The sequence below is a fragment of the Bos grunniens genome, chromosome 27, assembly GCF_055505025.1.
Source record: "Bos grunniens cultivar Pamir isolate PY7600 chromosome 27, Bosgru_T2T1.0, whole genome shotgun sequence".
NCBI lineage: Eukaryota > Metazoa > Chordata > Mammalia > Artiodactyla > Bovidae > Bos > Bos grunniens.
In genome coordinates, this window is record NC_141191.1 from 1,108,484 (window position 1) to 1,119,345 (window position 10,862).

General features: G+C 44.9%; 1 long non-coding RNA gene across 1 annotated transcript; it reads right to left on the reverse strand.

Annotated features, from left to right (window-relative positions):
* Positions 1-511: 511 nt before the first annotated feature.
* On the reverse strand, positions 512-4,072 carry LOC147343382 (uncharacterized). Its single transcript, XR_015156064.1, has 3 exons — positions 3,869-4,072; positions 2,998-3,074; positions 512-682 (listed from the first exon to the last, which is right to left on the reverse strand). It is a non-coding gene; the product is annotated as an uncharacterized LOC147343382 (long non-coding RNA).
* Between the last annotated feature and the right edge of the window lie 6,790 nt (positions 4,073-10,862).

Genomic DNA, 10,862 nt, shown 5'->3' on the forward strand with positions numbered 1-10,862 from the left:
GAAGTGAAGCAGGCTGAGATCCAAATGTCAGTCCCTGATTCAGCCATCTGTGTGTATGAACTCATTTAACCTCATGACAAGATTGTGTGTTGGGGTTGGGGGGTAGGGGGTGGGTCCTGCCACTGTTCTCACCTTGGAGCCAGCAAGTTCACTCTCAGTGTCCAGGGGTGGCTGCAGCCACTGGCCACAGACTGGACAGCTTTAACACAAATTCATTCCCCCCCCCCCAGTTCTGGAGTCAGAAACCTGTGATCAAGGTGTGGGCAGGGCTGAGCTCCCTCCAGAGGCTCCAGCGGAGGGTCCCTCTGGCCTGGTCCAGTCCTTGGGGGACGCCAGGCCACCCTGGGCTTCTGGCCACATCACCCCGACCTCTGTGTCCATCTGCACAAACCTTCTCCCCTGGGTGGCTCTGTGCCTCAGTTCACCCCCTCTTTTCTTCCAAGGACACCTGTCGTTGGATTTAGGGTCCACATGCATCCCGGGTGATCTGGTGCAGAGGTCAGGAACTTACTTCCATCTGCCGAGACCTTTCATCGGAATAAGGCCACCTCTGGAGGCTGCAGAAGGATGGATGGCTTTCGGAGCCACTACTCAGCCCACCATACTTGTCATGAAGCCACAGGGCAGAGCCTCACTGGGCTTGGTGAAGGGAGCTTCGAAGAAGCAGGGCTCAGTCCTGGGGCTGCCTCAAGAAAACAGTTAGGATCAGGACACTCGGGCACAGAGACCAGATGGGCAGGGCTCGGAGGTGTGCTGGTGGGCGTGGGGCTCACCTGCAGGGAGCCTGGAGCCTGACATGATGGCCCAGGGCTGGGGGACACAGTGCATGGTTGGGAATGGACACATCCCAGCGCAGACAAGGGGAGGCAGGCCCGGGGGCTCAGGCCAGGGGAGCCCAGATCTTCCTGCTGCCCTCAAGGGGCAGGTCAGATGGGCACAGGAGGGAGCTGTGGTTTCAGCGACCTGGGTCGGAGTCCTGGTCTGCTGCTGTGTTGTCTCTGGTGAGTGACTCAGCCTCTCTGAGCCCACCGGAGAAGTGCTCACTGGTGCCCGGGAAACAACGCATGCATTTTGGAACTGGGAGAAGAATCCTCGTCACTTATTGGTACAGCTCAATCTTTTCTGGAGGCCATAACCAATGTCTTTATGTTTGATGTTCATTTCAAAGTCAGAAGTTTTTAAAAAGATATGTGTGGCAAAGGATTTAATTGGACTTGGAAAGGCTCTTCTTTCTCCTTTATGAGCATGGCCATTTCATTATCATATGAGCAATAATGATATATGACTGAATATTCACATCACCAGTGAGAATTTCCCGAGTGCCAGACTCCAAGTTAAGTACTTTAGGATAACCCAGTGATGTAATGACTTGTTTCCCAGGTGGTTCAGCAGAAAAGAACCCGACAGCCAATGTAGGAGATGCAGGAGACCTGGGTTCAATTCCTGGGTTGGGAAGATCCCCTGGAGGAGGAAATGGCAACCCATTTCAGTATTCTTGCCTGAAAAATTCCACAGAGAGAGGATCTTAGGGGCTACAGGGCTGCAAGAGTTTGACACGTATGAGCCACTGAACATGCACACAGTCGTGTAAATACTGTTGTTATCTCTGACAAATGGTGAAGCTTCGGTGTTGTTGATTAGTCATCAGATTTTGTCCGATTCTTTGTGACCCCACGGAGTATACACTCCATGGAATTCTCTAGGCCAGAATACTGGAGTGGGTGGTGTTTCCCTTCTCCAGGGGATTTTTCTGACTCCCCACATATTGTAAGACTAAACTTGAGAATTCTTGTTTTTATTTCATTTCAAATAGCCTTTGGGAATCTGAAAGGACAGTGTAGGTACTTTCAAGATGTCTTCTGCAAAACAAAGCCCTTTCGGCAAATGTGGCCATTATACCCAGGTAGGTGTTGCTGTTGTAAGTGTCACATATCAGCCAGAGGCAAATTCTGAGCTCTTCCTCTGGCAGAAACAAATTGACAAAATAAGGCAAGAAAGAGAGCTGGGAAAACAAACCACATCAACAAGTGGAAAAGCGTTCCTCATGAGACAAAGCTAGAGAAAAACCCAACATCCTTGTGGCCCAAAAACCCTCTTAGAAATGAATGTTCCATAGGGAAGAGACGAAACATGTCAAGTTCCAAGGAGAGGCAATGCCCATGGCCAGTGTAGCTTAGAGACGGCCTGACCACTCGATGAAGACACACACCAACGTAAACCCTTTGCAGACAGCAGTGACGGTCATCACCATAGTGTTTAGTCTGGGGACAACCTGCCCTGGGCTCCAATAAGCGAGCAGACCTGGTTCTCTTCCTCTGCCCCCACACCATTCACTCATAATGGCAGCTCAGGTGCTTTCGTGCCCTGCCTGCCTGTCTGGCTCATCCATGAGCTTTGACCACCTCCAGGAAAGGACTCTGCCTTCTCTTCTCTATGCGCCATGAATCTGCACACAGTGGGCCTTCAGAACCTCAGGAGACTCACCCCACCCCCACTATAGCCAGACCCTCCCCAGGCATTAAAACAGCTGTGGAATCACTTTGGCCCAAGTCCTACTTACAGATCCTTGGAGCCCACTACAGCCTCTACAGCATGATTAATCAGGCCCTTTATACACAGATTCCTGCCTGTCAGATCTGAGCTTTGGATTCATGGTCAGCTCTGTCCCTCCCGTGGCAGCCAGGTGGGTCACAATGCAGACAAAAGAGCTCAGGAGCTGAGTGTCAAGGGAAGCATTGAAAGGACAGTGATGGATGCAATCTGTTGCAAACTGAAGGAGGGTCCCTGCATGTCTCAGAAACGGCCTCTGGTGTGCAGGTGTCGAGAAAGGCCCCCACAGTGCAAAGGAAAGAGGGGTACTCGGGGGCAAAGGCACTTGGCCTCTCCAGTAGCAGCTCCAGGTGGTAGCTCGTGAACAGTGGACAGCCAATGTGGTCACATGAGCGTGACGCTTATTCCCTCACAAAGAAAGAGAAAGCGGGCAGGGTGTGGGAGTACCTGGAGGATGTGGTGGGTTGGATGGAGGGACGTATCCTTCCTCTCTCCAGTGAAAATCGCTTTTTTGAGTCTCAGAGCTGCGAGAAGGCAGTTACCAAGTTAGGTCCCCACAGTATCCGGTGTGGGCTGGGTGCCTTAGCCCCCGTCACATGGACAAGCCACACCATATGGCTTCCCTGAGTTCTAACAGCAGGATCTGGGGGTTTTGTCTAGGTACACACTTCCTTGTTCTAGCTGTGTTACCCCCTTCTTTGAGCCCCAGTTTTGTCCTCTAGAAAAAGGACATCGATTGCTACCTTAGCAGGTTGCTACCTTAATCCCATGAAGACTAATTAGGGTGATACTACAATGAATAGCTGGCCTTAAGAGATACTGGGCTTCCCTGACAGCTCAGCTGGTAAAGGATTCTCCTGCCATGCAGGAGACCCCGGTTTGATTCCTGGGTCGGGAATGCTGATCCGCTACAGAAGGGACAGACTACCCACTGCAGTATTCTTGGGCTTCTCCTGTGGCTCAGCTGGTAAAGAATCTGCCCGCAATGCGGGAAATCTGGGTTCAATCCCTGGACTGGGAAGATCCCCTGGAGAAGGGAAAGGCTACCCACTCCAGTATTCTGGCCTGGAGAATTCCATGGACTGTATAGCCCACAGGGTTGCCAAGAGGTGGACACGACTGAGGGACTTTCACTTCACTTTCAAGAGATATGACCTGAATCCAGATTAAACTGGAGTCTCCCAGTGTCATCTGGCATTTCTTCCCTGAAGCCAGCCAAAACCCACACAGGTGCATTTCCAGGGTCTTCACGTAGCCAGCTGGACAGAAAACCCAGCGTAGTCCAAACAAGCTGACAGTCAAGCAGGAGAGGACTCACGGGCAGACGGCTTCCCTCCGGTCTCAGGTGGAGCTCCGGGACCACAGCAGGAACCGGCGCTCTCAACCCCTGGGCTCAGCAGCACCCTTCTTATCAGGCCAGCGGCTCTGCCCTAACGGGCACAAGAAGGTCACCAACTGCCCCAGGTGAACTCACGCCCCCTCCCACTGCTGCAGCCTGACCTCACAGGGCCCCACCCCTTCCGGCAGAGCCAGCCCTCCTCTTCCTTTGAATCCCCCTTGAGGCCTGGTCCTGGGTCCCGATTGGTCAGTGCCAATCATGGCGGCCAGGGATGGAGCACACTGATTGGCCAGGTCCAGGTCATGTGACCATACTCTCCAAGACACGTGTGAGCTGCTCACGCTCTGTCAGGGATGGAGAGAGTGCAATGCCCCCAGAGCAGGGCTGAGAGTCTGGTCACTCTGTCCGTGTGCTCAGTGTCCTGGGACATGCCTGCACATCATCTCTACACACCACTTTGTCTCCTCTGCAGACCAAATATTCATGACACACCTTTTCCCTTCCCAAGCGCTGTTTCACGCACTGACATTCAAGGGAGCATGACCTCCTTTTGGAAGGTAGGTTTGGAGATCCTCTCTTAAACTCTGGGCTTGTTCCTTGTATCATGTTAGAATAGTTTATTCAGTCTAAAAACCCTCACTGAGCACCACCATATGCTGCTTTGCCTATTCAGGATTCTTAGCTGTTCTGAGTAGAGGGCGTGGCCTAGGGGCCTCCCAAAGGGAATGAATTTTTTCCAAGGAAGTACCTGAGAGGCTGAATCACTGAATCACTTTGCTGTAAACCTTAAACAAATTATTGTAAATCAACAATACCTCAATTTAAAGAAAAGATATTCCCTCATCAAAAATGGTTTGAAATTTTGTCACGTTTTTCCTTCAATTGTTGGTTTTTAGTATGTGTCTAATTGATTTGGTGCTGTCTTTTGAGGAAGGGATCCAACTTACTTTCCCACATGGATACCAAATTGTCCCAATGGGACGATTCCTTTGTCCTTTCTCCCGGAAATATCCTTTCTGCGTTTACACATTAAGAAGCTTCTTTTAACAATGCCAAGTATCAAGAACTTCAGATCTTTGGAAATTTGTACAGCACCCCAGAAGCATGTTTCCATTTCTGTGTCTTCTCTTCACACTTCACCATTGCCTGTTTCTAGTATACACAAGTACCCTCAGAGGGTTCTCTGTAGTGAACTATGTATGTTTCTGTGAGGACAGAGGATGTGAGCACAGAGGAGGGACTGAGTGACCCTAGTGACCACGTAACCATGCTCAGCAACCTCAATATTAAGTCTGGCTGAGACTTCCTAAGGCAAGGTCTATGTTTCTCCCTCTTGCTGTTTGGATATGCAAAAGGATGTTGGTGGATTGGGACTTGGGTCCCTGGGTCCAGCAGTGTAGAGATATACCCATAGCCTGCTTTTCCATTATATTTTCCTTCTGTGGGCTCTGCTGAGCTGCTGTGGAGATATTTCTGCTAAAGGCTTGAGAGGTAGTCAATCCTTCTGCTTCTCATCCCCTGCCCTGTCTGTACTTCTGTCATTTTTTTAAATATAGCTAATTTTCAATGTTGTTAGTCCTTGTGTCATTCTGACTCTCAGGCACCTGTGGTTTAATAGACCTCCAAGTCCCAAGAGCTCTTTGCCTGGTGGAGACCTGGAGATCTCAGGGAGCAGCACCACATCACACTGGAGCCCGGACCAGAGAGAAGGTTCTTGCCAGGAAGGCTCCATCCCTGCTGGGGGTGGGGTGGGGTCGGGGTTCACATCTGATTGTGCATCCCCAGGGCCTTCGGTGCAGGCCCCACTCTGAGATCTGGAAAGGAGGTGGCTTCCCTCCCTGACACAGAACTAGTATTTTTTTTGTCCTTGTCATTGTCTAGTCCCATTTGGCTCCCAGGCTCTACACTTGACCCTCACCCACAGGATCAGGAGAGCCCAGTTCTAGAAGTTTCATACAGGGAGAGGCTCCAGGAGACACTCCAATGCCTGGGCCTAAATAAGCATTTCCTTGGAGTTTCACAGCCCTGGGAGGAGATACTGGGTTTGTGTCCATTTTACAGTTGAATATGTTGAGCCTCAGATCATTGTGTGATTTGCCCTGGGTCACTCTGCAGGTCAGTGTAAGGTGGGATTTGAATCCAGACTCTATGTCTTGGAGCCTGTGACTGTACAGGTGTTTCTGCTCATCGGTAAATTTTATTTCATGGTTGTTGTTGTTGTTGTTGTTGTTGTTTGATGCATTTGTATATGGTACTGTTCTGTTCTCTCTCTGATGGCTCATATCCTGCTACATTGCTGAGTTTATTAGTTTTAATACTTGTTACTTGGTGGGGTTTTTATGGTTTCATATAAATCCTGTCATAATCGAATAGTGGCAGTGTAACTTCATTTGTTCCAATGGGGATGCTTTTATTTCCTTTTCTTGCCTAGTTATTCTGGGTAGGACACTTCCACTACTATGTTGAACAAGATTGGGGAGAGTGGGCATCCTTGTACTATTCCTGATCTTTTAGGAAAATCTTTCACCTCTTTACCACTGACTTGGATGTTAGCTGTGGGCTTGTCTTATATACCCTTTAGGATGTTCCATGTTTAACCACTGTATTGAGAGATTGTACCAAAATTGATGTTACACTTTGTTGAAAGCTTTTTCTGCAATTATTGAGATGATCACATGATTTCATTCTTAATTTTGCTCATATTGTGTATCACAGTGATTGATGTGCAAATAATAAATCATGCTTGCAGGCACAGAATAAATTCCATTTGATCATAGTGTATGATTCTTTTTAATGTGTCTTCAATTTAGTTTGCTAATATTCTTTTGAGGATTTTTACATCCGTGTACACCAGGGTTAGGGTTCTCTGGTGGTTCATATGGTAAAGAATCTGCCTGCAATGCGGGAGACCAGGGTTTGACCCCTGGGTCAGGAAGAGCCCCTTGAGAAAGGAATGGCTACACACTCCAATATTCTTGCCTGGAAAATTCTGTGGACAGAGGACCTGGTGGGCTACAGTCCATGGGTCACGAATAACTGGACATGACTGAGTGACTCACACTTACAAGAGTGCTTCTTGACATTCTTAATATCTAAATTTAAGATTTTATCTCAGTCAAAAATTACAGCCTAAGGCAAAAATGTCAAAAGTCCAAGAGTCCTTAGAAGTAAATGAGAATATGGCATAACAGATGAAAGCAAGAAGGACTCGACATAATGTACTTTTCATAAGAATTTTAGATCTTCAGAGGAATTCTCACTGAACTGAATTAAAATGCAAGCTTTAGTTTAAAATGCAAACCTTTTTTGGTATTATGTTTCTATGTTGAGACTGAAATGTTATTATGTATGTGTGAGATATTAAGCAATACTGTGTAGCTATTAAAATCATATTTTAAAATCATATTTTCAAAACCTTTAATGACATTTATAAGCACTTATAGTGGAAAAATAGCTAGGAATAGAAGATGATCCCATATAGCTTTAGATGACAGTACAAATGTGTTGAATGATAGTTTTCAGATTGTATTTATTAATTTTTAATTGAAGGATAACTGCTTTACATTGTTTGGTTTGTTTTCCTCATACAACAACACGAATAGGCCATAAGTATATTATCCACTCTTTGGTGAGCCTGCCTCCCACTTCCCGCCATCCCACCCTCTAGGTCATCACAGAGGACAGTGCTGGGCTCCCCATGTTATATAGCAACTTCCCACTAGCTAGCTATTTTACATATGGTAGTAGGTGATGTTTCAGTGCTACTCTCTCAATTCATCCCACCCTCTCCTTCTCCAGCTGAGTTCACAAGTCCTTCCTCTACATCTGTGTATCTGTTTCTGCCCTTCAAATATTCACCAGTACCATTTTACAAGATTCCATGTGTATGCATTCATTTACTATATTTATTTTTCTCTTTCTGACTTACTTCACTCTGTATCACAGTTTCTAGGTTCATCTACCTCAGTTAAACTGACTCGTATTGTTCCTTTTCGTGGTTGAGTAATATTCCATTGTGTATATGTTCCACGACTTCTTTATACATTGTTCTCTTGATAGACATTAGGTTGCTTCCATGCCCTGGCTATTTTAAATAGTGCTGCAGTGGACATTGGGGTACATGTGTCTTTTTAGAGGTATGGTTTTCTCCAGGTATATGGCCAGTAGGGGATTGTTGCATCATATGGTAGCTTTATTCCTACTTTTTAAAGAAACCTACATTCCTTCTCCATAGTGGCTGTATCCATTTACATGTCTACCAACAGTGCAAGAGGGTTCCCTTTCTTCCATGTCCTGTCCAGCATTTATTATTTGTAGAATTGTTGATGATGGCCATTCTGACTGGTGTGAGGTGATACCTCACGTAGTTTTGATTAGCGTTTCATTAATAATGAGTGATGTGGAGCATCTTTGCATGTGTTTGGTGGCCTTCTTAATGTCGTCTTTGGATAAATTTGTTCATGTCTTCTGGTCACTTTTCAGTTGGTTGCTTTTTATCTGATATTAGGCTCGATGATCTACTTGTGTACTTTGTAGATAATCCTTTGTCAATTGCTTCATTTACAATTGCTTTCTCCTATTCTGAGGGTTGTCTTTTCATCTTGTTTATAGTTTTCTTTGCTGCTTATATACTTTGAAGTTTCTCTAGATGCCATTTATTTTTATTTTTATTTCAGTCATTCTCGGAGGTCTTGCTGTGATAATTGGCAAAGAGTGTTCTGCCTATGTTTTCCTCTAAGAATTTTATAGTTTCTGGCCTTACATTTGGTCTTTAATCCATTGTGAATTATTTTTGTGTATAGTATGAAGAAGTGTTCTAATTTCATTCTTTTACATGTAGTTGTCCAGTTTCCCAGCACCACTTACTGAAGAGGCTCTCTTTTCTGTCCTTTCTCCATTGTACATTCTTGCCTCCCTTGTCAAAGAAAAGATGCCTATAGGAGTGTGGGTTCATCTCTCAGCTTTGTGTTTTGTTCCTTTGCTCTCTGTTTCTGCTTTTGTGCCTGTACCATAGTGTCTTGGTAGTATAGTCTGAAGTCAGAAGGTTGATTCCTCCAGTTCCACCTTTCTTTCCAAGATTGCTTTGGCCCTTCTGGGTCTTTTTCCCCCCATATAAATTGTAAAATTATTAGTCCTAGTTCATTAAAAAAAAGTCATTGGTTGTTTGATAGGGATGAATTGAATCTTCAGATTGCTTTGGGTAGTATAGTCATTTTCACAACATTGATTTCTTTCTTTTTTTATCATTTTTATTATGTGTTTATTTTATTTTATTTTATTTTTAAACTTTACATAATTGTATTAGTTTTGCCAAATATCAAAATGAATCCGCCACAGGTATACATGTGTTCTTTGAATTCAAGAACAAGGCATATCTTTCTATGTGTTTATTTCAACTTGGCTATGTTTCATCATACAGCCTGTCTTTCTGCATACATGTGTTTTGTCTGTTTAGGTAACTTTATTCCTAGCTATTGGGGAAGAAAAATGGAAACCCACTCCAGTACTCTTGCCTGGAAAATCCCATGTACAAGGAGCCTGATAGGCTACACTCCATGAGGTCCCAAAGAGTCGGACACGACTGAGCGACTTCACTTTCACATTTCACCTTCATGCATTGGAGAAGGAAATAGCAACCCACTCCAGTGTTCTTGCCTGGAGAATCCCGGGGATGGGGGAGCCTGGTGGGCTCCCATCTGTGGGGTCGCACAGAGTCGGACGTGACTGACGTGACTCAGCAGCAGCAGCGTTCCTAGCTATGCTGTTCTTCTTGTTGCAGTGGGGAATGGCACTTTTTTCTTAGTTTCTCTTTCTGATTTTTCTTGTTGTGCTGTAAGTCTGCAAAGGATTTCTGTGTATTAATTTTGTATCCTGGGCTTTACTAAATTCATTGATTAGCTCTAGTAATTTTCTGGTTCTATCTATAGGGTCTTCTATGAATAGAAACAGGTCATCTGCAATCAATGAGAGATGGACTTCTTCTTTTCCAATATGCGTTCTTTCTCGTTTTCTTCTCTGATTGCTGTGTCTGTGACTTATAAAACTATATTGATTAATAGGAATTAGAGTGGGCACCATGGTCTTGATCCTGATCTTAGAGGAAATGTTTAAATTTTGACACCATTGAGAATAATGTTTGCTGAGAGATTTTCCTATATGACCTTTCTTATGTTGAGGTAGGTTTCTTCCATGCCCATTTATGGGGCATTTTTTAAATCATAAACTGGTGTTTAATTTTGTCAAAACTTTTCTCTGCATTGATCAAGATTATCATATGGTTTTTATCTTTCAATTTATTAATATAGTGTATCACATTGTTTGATTTGCAGATAGTGAAGAATCTTTGCATCCCTGGGATAAATCCACTTGAACTTGGTGTATGATCCTTTTCATATGTTTTTGTTTGGTTTTTGCTAGAATTTTCCTCAGGATTTTTCATTGATGTTCATCAGTGATGTTAGCCTGTAATTTTCTTTTCTGTGTGGCATTTCTGCTTCATTTTGGTTCATGATGATGGTGGCCTCACAGAATGAGTTGGGAATGCTCCTCCCTCCACATTTTTCTGGAACAGTTTGACCAGCATAGGTATTATCACATCTCTACCATTTGAGAGCATTCACCGGGGAAGTCCTGGGCATTTGTTTGTTGGAGACTTTTGATCACAGTTAGTAGTGCTTGTGATTGATGTGTTCATAGTTAGAGCTTGTGACTGGTGTTGGTGCTTGATGTATTCATATTTTCTATTTCTTCCTGGTTCAGTCTTAAAGATTGTACTTTTCTAAGAATTTGTCCATTTGTTCCAGGTTATCCATTTTATTGTCATGCAGTTGTTTCTAATTGTCTCTTATGATCCTTTCTTTTTCTGTATTGTCTGTTGTAACGTCTCCTTTTTCATTTCGAGTTCATTTGAGTGGGCTGCCGTCTATGGGGTCGCATAGAGTCGGACACGACTGAAGCGACTTAGCAGCAGCAG